Source organism: Caloenas nicobarica, chromosome Z (genome assembly GCF_036013445.1).
Source record: "Caloenas nicobarica isolate bCalNic1 chromosome Z, bCalNic1.hap1, whole genome shotgun sequence".
Lineage (NCBI taxonomy): Eukaryota > Metazoa > Chordata > Aves > Columbiformes > Columbidae > Caloenas > Caloenas nicobarica.
Window position 1 is genome coordinate 78,374,308 of NC_088284.1, and position 19,769 is coordinate 78,394,076.

Here is a 19,769-nt window from a genome sequence, read left to right on the forward strand (position 1 = left end):
TTCTTTACTGAAGTATACCAACATATGGCTGGTTTGTAAAGACAGGCTGGCACAAGCTCCTCCCCAAGTGTTTTCCAGTCTGTAGAGGTACAACATACTCTGAACTCTCAATATGACTACTAGTAGGGGGAACACTTCTACTCACAATTCAGTCTTCCTTTTCCATTGCATGAAATGTAGTGTATTAACCTCATGTTTAAATTTGGCATTACAGAACCCGGAATTTATTAAAGATTCAGGTAGAAATCTCACTCCATTCTTCTTCAAAGACAACATTGTCCTTGATCTTTGAAGGACAAAATTCTTTCCAAAAGTAGCTTGACCTCATCAGCAGAGAAATGTTGTGAACATATGATATAAATATACCTGGATTGCGTGGTTGCTGTGTGCATGCAGAGAAACGCATGAAGTTCCACTATAATTGCCATTAAATGTTATTATAATTGTTATGTCTGTAATATCAAAGAAATGGCAAAGATAATGTCAGGCCTTGGCTAGAAGGAGAAAATGCACTGAATTAAAAAAAAAAAAAAGAGAGAAAATATTCAGGAGTGTGGTAATATCTATTCCACTGTTACAGCATTATTTTGTAATGCTGTGGGAAGTCTTGAGGCAGTATCTGAATACAGAGGGGGCAGACGGGAAAACGGGAAGACAACTCTTGGTATCTCCAATCTGGCACCGGTTGAAGGTCCAAATCCTTCATATCACCATTGCAAGCCATGCAGGTATCCATTATAACACACACAGTGTCATATGTTTTCGCTTCCCCTCAGCCCAGGGTCCGTGGCAGCTCTCCAACATCCTCTTTGTGTGTTATTGTACTGCTGCCGTCCCCCGTAGCAGAGTGTGAGGTTCTTTCTCCTTTGAAATGATTTCCCATGCCATTCCCAGACCTTGGTCATCTTCCAAGTCCTCCCTAATCAATCTAGCATTGTAGGATGTCAGCTCTCATTTTCTTTCCTATGAGCTTATGTGACTACACATTTTATATTTGTGGCATAACAGTCTTCTTTCTGTTCCCGACTTTTGTTCATTAGTTTCTTTCTTCCCCGAGAGATTTTCTTCTCTTACTCTTTGGCCTCTCACTGAATCAACACCACCTCCTTCTTCCTCTGTGTAGTGTAGCTGTGAGAATATGTTTAAGCAAAGGCAAATCAGTAAAATGTGTATTTCCTGATGCTATTGTACTTATCGGAGGTCCTGCGCTCTGTCTCGGGAAAAGGTACCTAACAAAAGGAGTAGTCTATAATTTTACCTCAGGGCTGCACTGAAGCCAGAAAAAGATATAAATTGAGAATAATGCAAAAATTGTCAGGCTTCCTCTGATGAAAGGTTGACATGACTTCAGGGCCAGACTGCACCCTAGATAAATGATTTCCATGAAAGCTTAAGAAAAGGCTTTGGTTTACCTTTACTTACTCTTTTTCCTCCCCTTGTTTCCTTCTGTCTGTCCTTATGCAAGACTGGCTTGGGGTTTTTTGGAGGGCAACAGTGACACAAGGTCACTTCATCCAAATGTCCTGGTGGTTGTGCCCTGCACTGTCTGCCCTGCATTGTCTGCCCTGCCACGTCCAAGCCCCTGAGGGACAGAAGAGGATGGAGACAAGAAGCTGCTGCCTTTCTGCTTCCCACCATGACTGTGGGACAGGATCTGACCACGGCCACAGGATTTACTACAGGGAATAGCTGCCTTGCCGAGCACCGAGCAGGAGAATAGGCAGTGCTGGATGGGTTAGGAGTTAAAGAAAAGGGGGAAAGGTAACGCAGGACTGAGAAGGGTGTTATTGTTCTCCCTGTGGGGGTTGCACACAAAAATGCATCGAAGAAGTGATTGCTTTCCTCTGCGTGTCTCACTGTGCTGCTGAGTGATGGAGTTAATTTGCTTTATACCGGGAGCGTCTCTGTTTCCAGGCTGATGGTGCAGGGCTGAGTTGGAGCATTAGGTCAGATGGGTTAATTTTATAGGAGGGAATCATCAGCCAGCAAGAGCTGGGTACAGCGTGTTCTGGCTGTGATCCTTTTCTGCTTCTTTCTTGGCCAAATAGGACTGGCAAAAAGAAGTATTTTTATTAGTTTGTTTGTGTACCCCCCCCCACCCCCCACCTTTAATGTGTGTAAATAGTGACTCTCAGGATGATGTGTCAGCTGCAAAACTTGATTTTTCCAAGGGAAAAAAAGGCTAATTTGTCAGGATTCAAATAGCGTAATGGAATAATGCTCTGCTTTTCTGAAAAAAAAAAAATGTTAACAAATGCTTTTAGTTATCACAGTAGAGAAATAATTGCACCATCAGCATTTATGGAATAATACATTCATCCCAGAGCATATGATTTTTTTAACCATTGCATTTCTTTTGATTTTGAGCCAATGTATACTTGCAGGAAATTAAGGAGAGGAAATGAGTACAAAGCAGGATGACTGGTCAATAAACACCGCCGTGATAAGGTTTCACGTTCTTCTTCCTTGCTTGGCATACTGCATCACTGAACCCTGTATGATAAATTGTACCAAGGAGGACGCAGCTTTCACTGTAGTCACAAGAGGACACGTATCCTAAGCAAAACTGACATTTTGGCAGAGGGAGAAGTGAGGGAAGACATATGCCAATATGTGACACTGTTTTGAATTAAACAGGAGTTTCCTGCTGTAATCCAAAAACAATAGCCATCAATTTTGTCCAAGAGAAAGGTAAGTCTCAGGAAACATTGCAAGGCCTTTTTCACCCCGATTTCAGATTACATACATCTTTCATGAGCAAGTGTTGTAGTGAAATAGTGAAAGCCATGGCAACAGCGAGCACTGTTGCTGGCGTTGCTAGTGGAAGCAGGCGGCGTGCTCCCAGCATGACGCACTGTCTTCTGCAAACAACCCAAATGACAGCATCACAGCATTGTTCATGCGTGGGGATGCGTACCTGGGTGGGACAGACCCCACGCGGGAGCCAATCGCATCACCTCAGGACTGTACATCCAGGACCTCCTCTTTGTTAGCTGGTGAAACCCACCAGCTGGATTTGTCTGCATGTGGTATAACTTGACTGTGTCTCTTCTCTCTGTCTGCCTGTTCCTGTTAGTTCATGTGTCCCCCATGTTTGGGCCAAGACCATCATAATGATGAAGGTCCTTGTGGGTCCCTTTCAACTCAGAGCATTCTATGATTCTGTGATTCTCTGATAATGGACTGCCACACCAAAAAGAAAATGTCCCTTTAATTATTTTACACTTATATTCTGGCACAGTCAAAATAATTTTTGTTTGTACAAAATAATCTGTATCTCTTTCTAGACAACTCCCCTTGTTTTTCCCACTGGCAGCTCAGTCCCTTTATTGTCTCTCTGGTTTTTACCATCACTAGCAATGCAGGGAGGACAGCAGAGGCACAGAATCTAGTAATCACAGAATGGTTGGGGTTGGAAGGGACCTCTGGAGATCATCCAGTCCAACCCACCTGCTAAAGCAGGTTCACCAGAGCAGATCGCACGGGAATGTGTCCAGGCAGGTTTGAATGTCTCCAGAGAAGGAGACTCCACAGCCTCTCTGGGCAGCCTGTTCCAGGGCTCTGCCACCCTCAGAGTAAAGTTTTTCCCCATATTCAGATGGAACCTCCTGTGCTTCAGTCTGTGCCCGTTGCCCCTCATCCTGTCGTTGGGCACCACTGAGAGGAGTCTGATCCATCCTCTTGACATCCACCCTGGAGATATTTATAAATATTGATCAGATCCCCTCTCAGTCTTCTCTTCTTCAGGCTGAACAGACCCAGCTCTTTCAGTCTCTGCTCATAGAAAGATGCTCCAGAGCTCTCATCATCTTTGTAGCTCTCTGTTAGACTGTCTCCAGTGATAACATCCTAGATCCTGTCATCAAAGAAAGATGAAGCTGCAAGAAACTTAGGCACCCATGGGATCAGTGAGAAGGTCTGAGGGTCTACTTGGTCTGCAGAGAACAGGCAGCCTCAGAGTGCTTGAGAAGTGCAGAGAGCTTGGTGTGGAGCACTCTTGGCCTTGGTGAAAGGAAGTGAGAAGACCAGCAGCTCCTGCTCATGATCCTGGATAAAATAGGACTTCCAAATAGATGTGCGATTGCACTCAAGAGTGTCCAGCCAGAAGCTAAGACATTGGCACATGGTATTTCATAGAATCATAGAATAATTTTGGTTGGAAGACATCCTCAAGATCATCGAGTCCAACTGTTAATCAAGCACTGCCAAGTCCACCACTAAACCACGTCCTTAAGTACCTCGTCTACACATCTTTTAAACACCTCTAGGAATGATGACTGCACCACTTCACTGGGCAGCTTGTTCCAATGCCTGACAACCTTTTTGGTGAATAATTTCTTCCTAATATCCAATCTAAGCCTACCCTGGCACAACTTGAGGTCATTTCTTCTCATCTTATTGCCTGTTACTCGGGAGAAGAGACCAACATCCTCCATGCTACAACCTCCTTTCAGGTAGTCGTAGACAGTGATAAGATCTCCCCTCAGCCTCCTTTTCTCCAGGCTGGACTTCCCGCAGGTCCCTTAGCTGCTCCTCACCAGACTTGCCCACCAGCCCTTTTTGCTGACCTTCTCTGAACTCGGTCCAGCACCTCCCATGGTTACCACATATACATACATTTATATACAAATATATAGTGGATGTGTTCTTTTTCATCTTTTTTTCCCACTGCCACAGCTGGTTTTTGTCCCTAAAACCACTTCTTCTTGCAGTCTTGTGAGAGGATGTGTCTGCTTCTTATGAAGCCCTCTGACCAAATGAAGCACTAAGATCAGACTTTCTTTTACGCCTACTTCCACAGAAACCTGTTCAAACACCTTTCCACTGGAGATCTGGATTTCAAATGGTGTTTCAGGTAGTAGAAAAGGATACCATCAGGCCATGGAGATCTATTTGAGCTTCTTGAAATCAATGTTGCAGAAGAGCCCAAGAAATTATCTGTAAGAATAAAGGCTTTTCCAGTTGCAAACAGTGGAGAAAAAGATCCTAAAAAATCTAACCCATTCCTGGTATATCCAATGTTCATGCTGCTGCCATTTTTGTTAAACGATCAACTCATTCTTTGTAAATAGTTGAGCATATGCATCACTGTCTGGACATCTGTTTGAAAGCATTATATGATCTCTTCAAGTGAAACCATTCTTTTTTTTTTTTTTTTTTTTTAAGTTGCTGCCCTCCATCTGCTTCCTTAAGTAAAGCTCTCAGAAGATTCATTTTTGTTCATAAGCGAGGTCATGGTCACTTGCAGACTCACATGTCTGACAGCGATGTCTGGGAATGTCCCCTCTTTACAGAGCATGTCTTTTTGTCAAGGGAAACAAGTTAGAAGTTTTGCTTGAAAAAGATTAATAAATCCAACCTGGCACAGGTTGTTGTATGAAAAAATGAGTTTATAAGCTAAAGGTGCGATTAAGTAATTTTTTCTCCTTATCTCCATATGTTTCATCTTCATATGATGGCATATCAACTGTTCTAGAGACTTTTGTCATAAAAGTGTTTAGACACTTCTTTTGGCTGAGTAGCTCTTGATTATTGTCTTAAGTGTCTTGGTCTTTCTCATCAGAATTTCTTTTCTTCATTGGTTTGTTTTTTTGGGGGTGGGAGAAGGTTCATATTTTTAATGAATTGCAGGATCCTTCTGCATTTACATATATGTCAGCATCTCAACTTATTGTGGAACTGGGATCTATATAATCCATTTGAGATGACATGATGCACTCTGGAGAGATCCTGTGACTGAAATTCATTTATTTTGTCATGAACACTGGAGGTATCATACATTGAGTATTATATTTCACAAGGTTAAATAACCTCCTAAAATAGCCAGCTTTAAAAATCCAAAGTATGTCAAAGTTGTATAATCAAAAGGATACAAGAACAAGCCTATATTTCTGGTTTTCTAAACCACGTGGAATAACATATTAATAGTTGTTCTAGTCTGCAGATATGTGGTTCAGCAGATTTTGATCACGAGATCTTGAATTTTAATCAGGATGCTGTACCTCAACAAGGGTCAGGTCTGAGGCATTCAGGATGTTAATATCTACTTCCCAAAAATTCTATTGGTAAAACTCCACATTTATCACAACAAAAATGAGAAAATAATCAAGCAAAAAATATTGTAAGTGAATCCTAGTTTTATGTGTAATTTAGTCCTCTTTCATGATGTGATCATTATCTAAGAACTGCCTCTCCAGCCTTGGCATCATTAATACAAATAGTAGCATTTTAAAACTTTAAACTGACCCTAGTTTTTCCCTTATGGTTCTTTTATAATCCTGATGGTGGGTAAACAGTCTAGACACTCAGCTCTATCTGTTGCATCCTGCACATTGGAAATCTCACAGATGCTATAGCTGTAGGAATGATCTAGCTTTCATAATATTTTTATTTGTGTTCTGTATGACCTGACTGGTAGGGCCAGTTGTATGTATTCACAAACCAGACTGAATATAACTCCCATGTGCTTTTGCCGGGCCTGTTTCAAAACTACTCTGTTGTTTGCAACCAAAATCACTTAGAAACAATGGTCTTCATTCCCTCTTTTATTTACACTCTTCATTTCTGGACTAGTAAGTGTTAACATATGTGATGAAAGAAGGAGGTTTATGAAGTAATATACCATAAATATGCATGTCAGTGCACTGGACAGATGTTCTCTAAGATAACTGCATTTTAAAATACAAGTAAGTTCTCCCTCTGTTATGGGCACTCAAGGAAATAGAATAACTTTAAATACTTTTTTTTTTTTTTTTATTCTTAGGACATTTTTAGAGAAAATATTTTTCGTGGTAGCATCAGCAATTTCTTTTAAAGTCATCATCAGACTAGAAATATTTTTCCAGGGACCCCTGGAATATCCTGGGGTGAGAGCCCAGCAGTTCAGCTGGGGTTCTTCAGGTGCTAGAAGGAAGTAGGAGGGACTCTTGGAGTATATGTATGTATGTGCATGTATATATGTATAGGTACTTTTATGTGTGGGGGGTTTTTTTGCTTCATAAGAATCATCAAAACAGAGTAATGGAAAAAAATGAAGCAGCAATTATAGCCTCTTATAAAAATGGTACTTCAAAGGAAGATGAAGCTCAAGATTTATTAAATTTGCCTTAAGGCCTCACTTGAAGGACAACAACCAATTCTGTTTATCATGGAGATTTGGGGGTTTTTTTGAGGAGGATAAAAGGATGTTCCTAATGCCTCTCCTTGGTTTAAGCAGACCCTTTTGAGCTGATGGAGAATGGTCTATATACCTAGAGCTTAAAATAAACAGGTTTGCTTACAGTGAAAATAATACATTTTCTGTTGGCTGATATACATGTAGATGGTAAAAAGATGCATTTATAAGAACTATGTTTCTATAACGTATATAGACGGCCAGTGACATCTCTACAAAATAAGCTGAAGTGTATTACCAAGAAAAAGAAAAAAATATTTTATTCAAAAGATCCTACCAGTGATTTGTGGAAGTCGTCAGGAAAAAAAGGCATAGTATAATTAATTCGTCCATTGGATGCACTGTTGTTTGCCATTGGGATGGCTGAGCTAATTATAAGCTGCATACCGTGGCATAAATTTTGAAAAATATTTTGAAATTTTGATTTTCGTATGAGTTTGAGAACTGAGAGTGACAATGAGGTCTGTACGGCTTCTCCTGGTACATGTAGCCCTGATTTCAATGAGGTAACTCATGTTGGTATCTTATATTAACTTTAGCATCTTATATTATCATTAACATAAGGTATATTTGATGCTCTGAGAAGCAGAATTTGGTCCATGGTGAAAACTGATGTAACTCTCATTTTCTGTTTCATCTGACAGTTTGGCCTCTTGCTCTCCCAAAACCTTTAAAAGAGCAAAATAAGGTTTTCTGTTTGTTTTGGTTTTTTTTAAAAATTGGTATCTTAGTTACAAAATTAGAGTTTCATCCAGGGCACAGCATGGGTTACATTGAGTGATACTAGTTTCTGTACCAAAAGGTTGAAAATAAACACAATGAGGGCTGAAGGGGGGTCTCTTGGAGATGCTTTCACTCTAGGCAACCACAGCCTCTAACAGGAACTAAACCAGCTAATTGAAATCGTCTCTTTGAAAGATTGATCGATTCCCAGACAGTCTAATGAACTGCTGAAGCATCACAGGCTGGAATAAATTGTTTTTAAAATCTTCCTGTTCCTTAACCAGGAAAAAAAAAGAACATTCAAAAATGTAAGACAGGTGAATCTCATATAAAACTTAGTAATTAATATCCTGAAAAGTATTATGACTCACAATAAGAAATGTTTTTATTGCCATTTGACTTGAAGACCAGCAAAAATATTATGGTTTCACTGTCACATGTCTGCAGAATCTGTACAAAACTCATTAATTTTTGTTCTAGAGTTTCTGACTTCACACTGGATAAAAAAATAAACAGCCACACTTACTGCTGATTCATCTTATGGTATTTATTTTATTAATGCTTAAACATTCCCTTTATGTTTCAATCATATTCTAATAATATGGTGGTAAATCAAAAGAAAATTAAACTACTGGTTATGTTGCAAAAGAAATAAAATATCATTGTTTTTATATGCAGCTTGTTCTGATAGAATTTGGTTTCAGGAGGCTTGATGCCACAAAATACAGCTGAAAAAGGGAAAGAAACAACAAGAGATGAGTTAAAGCAAGTGTTTGAACATTTGTAGGAAATAATGATTTCTAAAAGTTATAGTTCACACTAACAGTGGTAGGGAAGAACAGGAATACATTGAGGGAATATAAGCTTGTGATGCTACTTGGTGAGATGATTGCATGGCAAGATGTTCAGCTGGTGTATACACTGATGGGTACATGTTAGTCCCTTGGAAATGAGCTATGCTGGGAAAAAAATAATATGTGTATACTGCTGTCTACAACTACATGAAAGGAGGTTGTAGCATGGAGGGTGTTGGTCTCTTCTCCCAAGCAGCAAGTGATAGGACAAGAGGAAATGGCCTCAGATTGTGCCAGGGGAGGTTCAGGTTGGATATTAGGAAAAAATTCTTCCTGGAAAGGGTTGTCAGGCATTGGAACAGGCTGCCCAGGGCAGAGGTGGAGTCACCATCCCTGGAAGGGTTTAAAAGGCTTTTAGAAGAGGTTCTCAGGGACATGGTTTAGGGCTAGAGTTAGGTTAGATTATGGTTTGACTCGATGATCCTGAGGGTCTCTTCCAACCAAAATGATTCTATGATTCCATGATACATACTTAGAAAAAAATATTGCTCTGCATTTTCCTCTTAAAAACAGTGCTTGTGGTAACTGTGAATCTCTAATAAGTTGAGGGCAGTGCATCATTCATGTACGGATGCTAGGTTTCTCTTGGTGTCTGTCAGAGAAACCCCTGTCTCTTCAGACTCCCAACTAAGACCGTAAAGACCAAGAGTTTAGCAATGCAGCCATGGCTTCTGTGCTAGTGCTGAATCCCAGGCCAGTGTTATTTTTTAGCGATCTTTGTAGTAACTTATTTGGTCAAGAGATAGCTAGAAATACTTTCCTGTCCATCAGAAGAAATTCAGATGGTTTCTTTGGGGGCTGATACAATCTGCGTTTACTGAGTATTCACTCAGTTAGAGTGCTTGCTTGAAATAAAAAACTCTGCCAGGCAGAAATCAGAATTTTGGTCCCAGGTTGGGCAAGACATTAATGTGCCCCAGCAGAGGCTGAAGAAGAGGGTTTGTCTCACCCAGATGTATCCACGCATTGGAAACAGGAAAATGGATGTGATTCCAAAGTTTATCAGAATTTATTTAAAGCTTTAATTTGGGTTAGAAAATAATTTGAGGTTTGCCACCCAGTTTGCTGCCTGCTGCCAGTGGTTGGAAGAATAGCAGTGCGAAGAGTATGAAGGATTCATGAGCCCAGATACATGAAAACTGGTGGTGAGATCTCTGCTGTGATATACTTAAAGAAAAAAAACCCTTGCTATATTTGCAGGGATTATTTCTTTTCAATCTTGAATTTTGCATTCCTCCATCCTTCTTCTTCACCGATACAGCAGAGGTGCGTTTTCCCAAATACATGCAGTAACTCCATGATAAAGTCTATGACAGAGAACTCGATATTTTTGTCCTAGTGAAACTCTCTTGTAAGCAGAAAGCTCATCTGTGTAGGGATGGGCTGCAGGCTGCCTTCGCACAGCAATAGGAGAGATGGAGAGGGATGGAAATTAGAGAATATCTACCCTCCTTTTCCACTGAATGAAAAAACAGGAAATCGGAGACTGTTGCTCCACTAGTCCCCAAGTAAATCGGGAGTATCCTGCCTTCAGGAGATCCTTTCTGAGCTACTGGCAACCTAGGATCCATCAAAGACCTGAGAACTTACAGCCTCGGCCTTTCTACTGTGATAACAACGTGTGCTGCTTTGAAGTGGACTTGACAAGAGAAAACAAAGACTGCAAAACCTGCCTGGATGAAAGATGTGGACACTTCCATGAAGGAGCTTAGTCATGTCCCTCCCAAAATGTGGGCTGCCTGAAATCCTAATTTTTGTAACTAAGCTAAAATACCAACTTTGATATATTAAACATTAGTGAAAAGCAATAGTGAAAAATCTCAAACGACCAGAAAATAAGAGTTTCTTTGGCTCAAGCCAGCATGAGCTGTCTCACCTTAATTTGGGAGGCGTCTTCTGATGTCCAGAGATACAGCGCACAACAAAGCTGCAGAGTGCTCTGGGATGTGCTACACTCTCTGCTTGTGGACCAGCCCTGGCTTCCCCATCGACAGTATAGCACACCTTACCTGGCCCATGGTCAGACTTCTGGAGTAGCATGGCCATATCTGAATAAGTCTTCCTGAATAATTTGTTAAAACTAAAGATAGATGCACTGTTCTGCAACAAATGTCATTGATAAAATTCCTCAGAAATTGAAAGTAGTAGTTTTATGAAGTTCTACTTCTAGTCAGAGAAAAAGCATGCATTGAAATAGTTATCCAAACCCCAGCACTTTTTTTTCCTTTTCCATGCAAAGCAGAGGACTATTACCCTGTGAAAGGACTAAAAATATTTCCTCAACTTCCAGTCTTCAAACACTATTGTAATAATAAACTCCAGCTTTCACAGAAATAGTCTCATGACCAGTGATGTCTCAGAAGAGCCTGGTTCTGCCTGCCCTGCTCTGGAGTCAGCAAGGCTGTTTTGTCAAAAAGACCCAATTATGTGCTGAAAGTCTAAGCTCGGGTGCAGACCTGATGGCATCCTGAATCCATCAGTAGAGAGAGATGACAGCTGCATTTTATTTAGATATTAATTTTTCCAATTCCTTTTTTTTCCCATTCACAAGATTATACCAACCTGTTTACAACAATAGTGTACAACTAGCTGCATTTCTACATTGATATTGCTAAGTTACAAGCTCATCATAAGATGTTATAGGTTTTCAGTGCCAACTATTACACAGCCATAGCCAGACGGTGTCAGGGTTAGGCTGCACAGGTGCCACAAATATCCAAAGTCGGAATTAAATCCAAAGATTGCTTTCTTTATATGCTTATCACTCATGCCAGTACACTTATATTACAGCATGGGTTACTCCAAGAAAGAGGCAGGTGGATGTAAAAGAATGATGACCATAACCTAAATGACTCTGTCACCTCCCAACTCATACTGCTTGTATTTTCACCAGTTCTCCTTAGGTCTGCCCAGTACCCACTTGATCCTAACTCAACTGAAAAGCAGTTGAGTTGACTGCTGACTGTTTTCAAGAACTTCTAACTACCCTCCAGGTTTATTACTGATTTTCCTGTGTGTTCCAGCTCCATGCTGTCTACTCTGATTTATTCCATATGTCTTAAATTGAAATATGTCATGGTATGGAGGAAGTCCGTAACCCCTCTCAAGTTTCTGTTGAATACTGTTTGAATCTATGTGCTGTCTGTTGCTTTATACTATCCCCTGATAAAGGCTGTATTGAAATGGTCTGAAGTACCAGCTGCTTCTTTCTTTTCAACTCTTACTTTATCTTCTGATAGTCTGCCTTTCAGTATTAAATGTTATAAATCTACACTCTGGCCTGTATATAAAATGCAAAAAAGACATCATGAAATGCTTATAGCTAAAGCTGTGTTTACTGCAGTGCTAACATCAATATTGCAATTACTAAACTATGATCTCAGCTGCAAATGTGAAATGATGCTACTGCCCTGCTACCCTGCTCTGTGCCCCTCCAGATTCACTCCTGGGATAGCAACAGGACAAGGACTGTGACATCTCTACTGTCTGCAAGGAATGTAGACAGCTCTGCTCTTTCTGGACTGTATGACTTCATTGTTACACTGGTAGAAAAAAGAATCCTTTCTGCAGTCCCTTGTTTGAAAAAGAAAAAAAGTATCTCCCTACTTTACTGCAAAGCTTAATTGGCAGAGCTATTTTTAAACCTAGATTTGAAAAAACAGCCTTGCTAATATATTAAGCTATTGTATGCCCTGTTAAATAGACATATATCAATGTATTTTCCATGCTGGATATGACCTACACAAACCATTAAGATTTCCCTAGATTTGACTGCCTTGAAACGGTTCGAGAAGGAATATTTTTTTTTTTTTTTGAGAGAAGACCTGCAGCTCTTGAATTAAAAAAAAAATGCTTGTAGGGCTGCATTCCTCTATTCACATTCTCTTTTATTCAGGCTATGTGTCCAGACTGACAGCTGGCAAGGGCAAAATACAAGGCACAGCACTTTCTCAGGGACTGGCCCGCGAATGTGAAATGAATTGAGGGCCTTAATAAGACCCAACACTTTCTCATCTAAGCATTAGAGCCATAACTTTGACTTTCCCTTTTCTAACAGAAACACCACACCTCACACACTATTTCCTGGGGATGGAATGGGGAAAATTAGAACAGCAAGGATGCTGCTCCTGTTATTTAAAGCATAACCAGGCTTGCTGCAGGTGCCCTAGTAATGAGACCAGTAGGGCAATGTATTTAGTACAAACTAAGACAGAATCTACAAATCTACCTGTTCAAACTGCCGAGCATTAGAAGAAAAATTTCAGTCAAGCATTTTTAAATGCAGATGGTAACAACCCTCATCAATCCCCTCACTGAAACCTATACTAAACTAGGCTTTATTTTAGTAGGTTTCTGAATTTGCCCAAGTAGGTAGTTAATATTGATTGTAATATTATCTAGGAATATCCTGCATGTAATTTTATTCTGAGTTCTTTTATCCCTTCTATGTATTTATAAATTTTGTTTCCTTTTTGAGGGTGAATTCTAGACTGTGGAATTCTATTATCATCATAGTTTTTTTACATTTTTCTTGAAATCCTTGAGAAACATATTGATAATAAAGATATGAATTAAAGTAATGAGTTGCTGGGAAAGGTGTTTCAATCTAGCATTGAATTCCAGATGGTCATGACACTTCTCTTAGCGTTCTATATTACATCTACTTTAAATGCAGTGCACATGCAGAAGCAATGAATGAAAGACTGTTTTAAATGGATCCATGAAAAACAGATTACTTCGGGGGAAGGCTAGAAACCCCTGAGTATTTTACTATGCATCGTAAGAAATAAATCCAGGACAAAATCTTTGTGCTATGGTTATTATGGGGTTTATGTATTTTCTTTGTATTTCAGTAAATCATAAATTATCATTTTTTAAAAAAATACGAGTATATCAAACAAATGAAAAATGTGAATCACAGACTTATGCATACTAGTGAGCATTGGTATTTGCTTGGAGACCACTGCCCATTTATCAACCCTGATCAATTTACAGATCCAAGAATTCATCTCTACTTCCTGCAGTTTCTCCTCACTATATGTGGAAAACTGAACATAAAGAGGTGTTTTGGACTAGATGATCTCCACAGGTCCGTTCCAACTCCAACCGTTCTCTGAATTTCTCTGTCACTTAGTTTCTCAATGTCTTAAGAATTACTTGTGAATCCTTTGAAGATAAGTTTTAATCAGCTTGCCTATTTTGGTATCAGCTAACAACTGTTTTATTTAATACTTTCTCCAAATTAGTTATGAATATTGGTAATAAATACATAAAATATTTTCATCTATTTTATGTAATGTGTATGTACTAATCAACATTAATAATTTAATCTTCTATTTTATAAATAATTAATATTTATCAAAAGGAGAACTATAAATGGAAAAGTATGAATTCTGTATAACAAGTATCAGCAGGCTTTGGCAATGTTTTCCTTAAAAATGTGTATAACATAGCATTCTTTTCTTGTGCATTGCTCACAGCAAGGATGCCTTATCAAAACACTATATACCATTTGAAGTTACACCAGGGATGGCAGTTAGACAACAGTATTTTTATAGGATTTACAACTGACTGGCTTTTTGCGAATCAGTTATTTTGATAAATATATGTATATCAGTGTATGTGATACCTGACACATTGTTCATCCGAATGGTTTTTGAAATCCTCTTTCCAAGAATATAGAGACTGTAGGTTATAGAGGAAATTTCATTTGTTATGGTGACAATAAGAAAATAAAGAAGATTCAATGACTCCTTCATGGTGTCCTTCATTTATCAGGGCAACATCACTAAAATGCATGAGTGTGTTACTGAAGGATGGGTCTAATTCATTGTGTTTGTGGATTGTTGCCTGAAAGGCTGGCTGCAGGTGGCTCTTGAAACTGTACAGTTTAATTGTGAAGAATTAATACATTTCAGTGTATGCTGCAAGAGGCTTACCCTCTGTAGCTTTTAAAATCAGCTTTTATTACCTAGGCCTGTAGACGGTAAGAGAAAGGGATCGGGAGAAGAGAATAATTAGTCCTCTCATCCTCCAGAATTCCCATAGTTTTTGAAAGTAGGAATGTGAAGGTTTCCCTTTATTATTATTACTATTACTTACAGTAGGCAGTGACAGAACATCCCCTCCACAAAGCAAGAATGAAGGAAGCACTCAGGATCCTGCAAACTGCAGCTCTTCCCTCAGGTGATGCTTTTTGCTTTCAGTTTGAAACAACCTTATTCTCAGCCACCACCTCAACTTCAGTAGAACTTCTGGTAAGGTTATACTCTCCTCACTGTCTGCAAGGATTTCACTGTCTGGCCTTCACTTCGCCTAATGCTGTTTGGTAGCCTCATAGTCTTAGCATTTGAGAAAATTTAGTACATTTTTCTTATACAAACAGGACAATCCCTTTTTTTTTTCAGTTATACTTGTTATAAAGTGTTGTTTAATACTGTAACGTTTAATGAATATCTAGTTTATTTTAATATTGTTGTCCCTACTCTGAGAGGCAAGACTTCAATAGAGGCAAATGTGGCATATCAAAATAGACATAGAAACGGGTAAGGCAGAATAGAATACAAGATTCAGTGGAGCAAGGTCATCGTCATTTAACAAATAAATCAGAAGGTTCAACATTTTGAGTTATACAGGCTGGAAAAATTGAGATTGCTGCAGTCTTTTGTCCACACACTAGTGCACAAGGAACAGTAGCTCTGCAAAATGACGCTAATTAGCTGAAGACTGTTAAGAAGAAAGAGCTTCCCATCCACCAGGGAAAGGCATAGCACAGCAGCCTGAGCATTGCCAAGACCCAGCACACTGCTGCTCAGTAGTACTGATGAGTTTTATTAGTTTACAATATCTAGCTGTGTTTTTATGGCTTGTGAAATGAATGAATAGTATTTAAACTGTACTTTAATATAACAAGATACTACTGTTCTTCTAGTTTGCTTTCCAGGAAAGATTTCTCAGATGTTTCTCAGTAGGAAGTTTTGTTTATTTTCTGTGGGCTATGTCCCAGTTTTTTGGACAGTGTTTCTTATCACTACAATAGGAGAAGTGTAACAAATGGGGTCATTCACGTTATTGTTAGTGATGGACAACAGTCAAAATCTCCAGAGGTCTGGATCAGCTCGGACAAGCACTGATAAATCTGAACTTTCTAAAATCCAGGAGGCTCCTTTGGCCATCTCTTTAACACTCTGCTCTATTGTAAACTCCTAGCAAGGAGCTCTCAAAGTCTGTTTGTTTATATACTCTTTGCCTCACTGACTGCAACTTGTTTTCACTCTATGACAGAGAGATTTGGGTTTCAATTGTGGAGCACTAGTGCAAGGCAGATCTGTTTCAGCTTCGTGAATCTCAGTGGTTACGCAGTTACAAGACCATTACTCAGCCTTCAGGCTCCAATACATGCCAATAGAAAGGGTAACTACAAAACAATGATGAAAACCTGGCTCTGCTTACCCAAGTTACTTGGGAGGGCATGGGAAAAGCTGACTTGTGGTCTTCGGTGTACTACGAAAGTGTTCTACAGTAAATTATTCTCTGTACAACTAAAAGAAAAAAAACTAAAAACTCTTCATTTGAGTGGCAAGGTGTCTTATGTAGCACATAAGGAAGTTACACATCTCTACGATTTTTAAAAAATATCACATGTCATTATTTTTCTCTAAATGTATTGGTAACTGGTCCTAAACTAGTTGCTTTTCTGGCTACCTTTTTTTAGCCTCTCTTATGCGTGCTTGAGAACATTTTAACTAGGTAGGTCCTTCTTCCTTCAGACTTGTGTGGCCACTTTTATTTCATTTTTAACAAACTCTTTGTGACTTTGAACTTAGAAGAGACGGCTGTTCTTTCTGGTTTGATCTTTCTGGCTGAAAAATCACTAAATATACCTTAAAGACCACTCTATTGACCTCATTTCATGTCTACCTCAGGTAAAAGATGTTGAGACTCTCCCACTTGCCATGTTATTTAAGGAGCTTTGGACTTTTCTGAGGATGCAAAAGTTCCACTTGCTTATGTGTTCAGTAGATTTCAGAGAACTGCCCCCCTGATTTTAGGAAGGAATGTCTTGCATGTGTCAGAAATTTATCTTATACCATTTCTTCATTTGGATAGCACAACATTGTGTAACTATTAATAATTAGTACTCAGATTCCTGACTATATTTTTATCACTGGAATGCTGGACAAGGAAATAGCAACAGAGGCACACATGCATACGCACTAGGCTCCCTAAGAAAACATTTTCAGACGAAAGCAATATCCATAAAATTTGAAGTGGTAATTCATTGAGTTTAGACAATGAAACGAATAATTAGCAGCCTTCTACAGAATATTCTAGTTTGTGGATTATAAAATCTATTGTCATTGTTAACATTTTCCTGCCCATGCAGTGGAGAATCTAAAAACCTAAACCAAATAAAACAGTTAATATCTCATCAAACTTACCCACATTTCCTCTACTTTCCCACTTGGCGTCACCTGTTTGCTAAATCCTTTAGCAGTAGAAAGTTGTTTACACTTGAAAAATGTATTCCAGGCTAAATATCTGGTAAATCTTCATCTCTAACACAAAACAAAACAAATTTAAAAACCCCTTTACTGTTTAAAATAACTTCAGAAAATAAAACTCTAATAAAAATATTTTTGCCACGGATTAATACCTGATTAATGTCCAAAATAATTTATATATTCAGAAAATAAAAAAAAAATACTGTTTTCAGTACAGACTTTTCACTGTAACATGTTCTTCCTTTTCTCATTACAAAAACTTGGACATTTACTGATGCTATATAAGGCACAAAGTGGATACACTGATTTATTCAGAGTTATCCTTTGAGACATATACTTTCAAATCACTGGTAAAAGGAAAACAAAGAAAACATAAATTCTCTGTTTCAGCAAAGTGCAATAGCTTCACAAACCACCAGAACACAATTTTAGGTTTGTACTTAACCTAAGAACCAGCTAGTCCTAAGGAATACTTCTATTAATAACTTACTGCTGCCTTTCAGAAACCATTTAAATAACTGTGTTTAGCTACAATTCCACATGTGCATAGCATTTGTTTGCAAACAGGTCTTTGGCTATTACGAGCTAATCCACCTTGCCCAATTACTGCTCAGATGGGACATTGATCCTGTAAACCCTTGTAGCTGGTGCGATGGGAAACATGAACCTACCAACCCCAGTGGTAAGGTTATCAGTTTGTATCAAAATATACAGAATCAATATGCTCCCACTGCCCTCAGCCTACTCACACACAATCATAGAATCATAGAATGGTTGAGGTTGGAAGAGACCTTCAAAGCTCATCCAGTGCCACCCCTGCCATGAGCAGGGACATCCTCACCCAGGTCAGGTTGCTCAGAGCCCCGTCCAGCCTGGCCTGGGGTGTCTCCAGGGATGGGGCATCCACCACCTCTCTGGCCAACTTGGGCCAGGATTTCTCTACCCAAACTGTAAAAAATTTCTCATGTCCAGCCTGAATCTTACCTCCTTTAGTTTAAAACCATCACCACTTTTCCTGTCACAACAGGTTGTGTTAAAAAGTCGGTCCCCATCTTTCTTATAAGCCCCTTTTAAGTACTGAAAGATCACCATAAGGTCTCCCTGGAGCCTTCTCCAGGCTGAACAACCCAACTCTTTTAGCCTGTCCTCCCAGCAGAGCTGTTCCAGCCTCTGATCATCCTGGTGGCCTCTTCCGGCCCCTCTCCAACAGGTCCATGTCTGTCCTGTGCTGAGGGCTCCAGAGCTGGACACAGGACTCCAGGTGGGGTCTCACCAGAGCGGAGCAGAGGGACAGAGTCACCTCCCTCCACCTGCTGCCCACGCTCCTTTCAATGCAGCCCAAGATACACTTACCTTCTGGTCTGCAAGCACACATTGCCAGCTCATGTCCAATCTTTCATCCACCACATATAAGATTAAATTATAGAAGTGACTTTCTGCAGTGAAGAGAGAAAAAGTTTGAGCACTCTGCAACTGCTTCACTGCTCTGAAAGTGTAAAATTAAGAGCCAAGGTGTTAAACTACAAGATGGGACTCGTGAAGCACAAGGTCAGGCTGATCTACCATCAGGCAATGGAGCCTGCAAGCCTCCACTGATCCTTTCTGTCCCTGTGGGGAAAGGAGATTCTCCAGCCCCATGACACACTTGCCAGGGTCCATAACTGCACATTGGGGTCTTGGCTGTCTCAGAACCTCATCAGCCCTCCAGCAACTGGCAGCACTGTTGCAAACACTGCAAAACAATGAGTCCCTCGTGAACTGGCTGGAGGAGACGAAATCTTAACAAAGATCACCTCAAATTGCCATAAAAATGCAGGAAGAGAAACAGAGAACACTTAAGGTACTCTCTGAGATGTTTCCCTCACCACTGCAATCTCTCGAGCTGTCACAACCTATTTTTGTGGTGAGCTGTGGAGAAGCAACTAATTAGGTGTAGGCATAGGGTGGGTTGCACTTATTAGTCACAGGTTTATACAAACCTTCTGGGAGCCAGCTGCTCACTGTTTTAGGGTGCTGTCATTTGGCTCTTTTCTGTGGGAAAAGCATGAGATGGAGGGCAGACTCTCATCATCTTGTTTTTCTGGGATCACTTTAATTGCAAGCACTCCCAAGTTCAGAAGCAGAGACTAGGAACAGGAAATTGTAGCCGGACTGGCAAAAAGAGACACAGCCGCATTCTGGCACCTTGTCTATACATATGCGCTGGAGAAATGCATACCTTTGAATATGAACTCCATGTGCTATTTTAGAATGTTTATACATGAAAAACCAGTTTCAACACTGGCTTTGGTACCTCTCAAATAAATGAGACAAGAAAGTAAAACACTACTGTTTCACAAGCTAGCTAATCTGATCCTGATTCTAGCCAATGCAATATATTTATAATACTTCACAACATATGGTGTCTAGAGGAAATGCTACCTTCTTTCAACAGTCTGGCAAATGTGTTTTGAGATAGTCTAATGACAGGAATGATTCAAGGGGTTTCACTGGTTTGCTCTGGCGCATGGGATA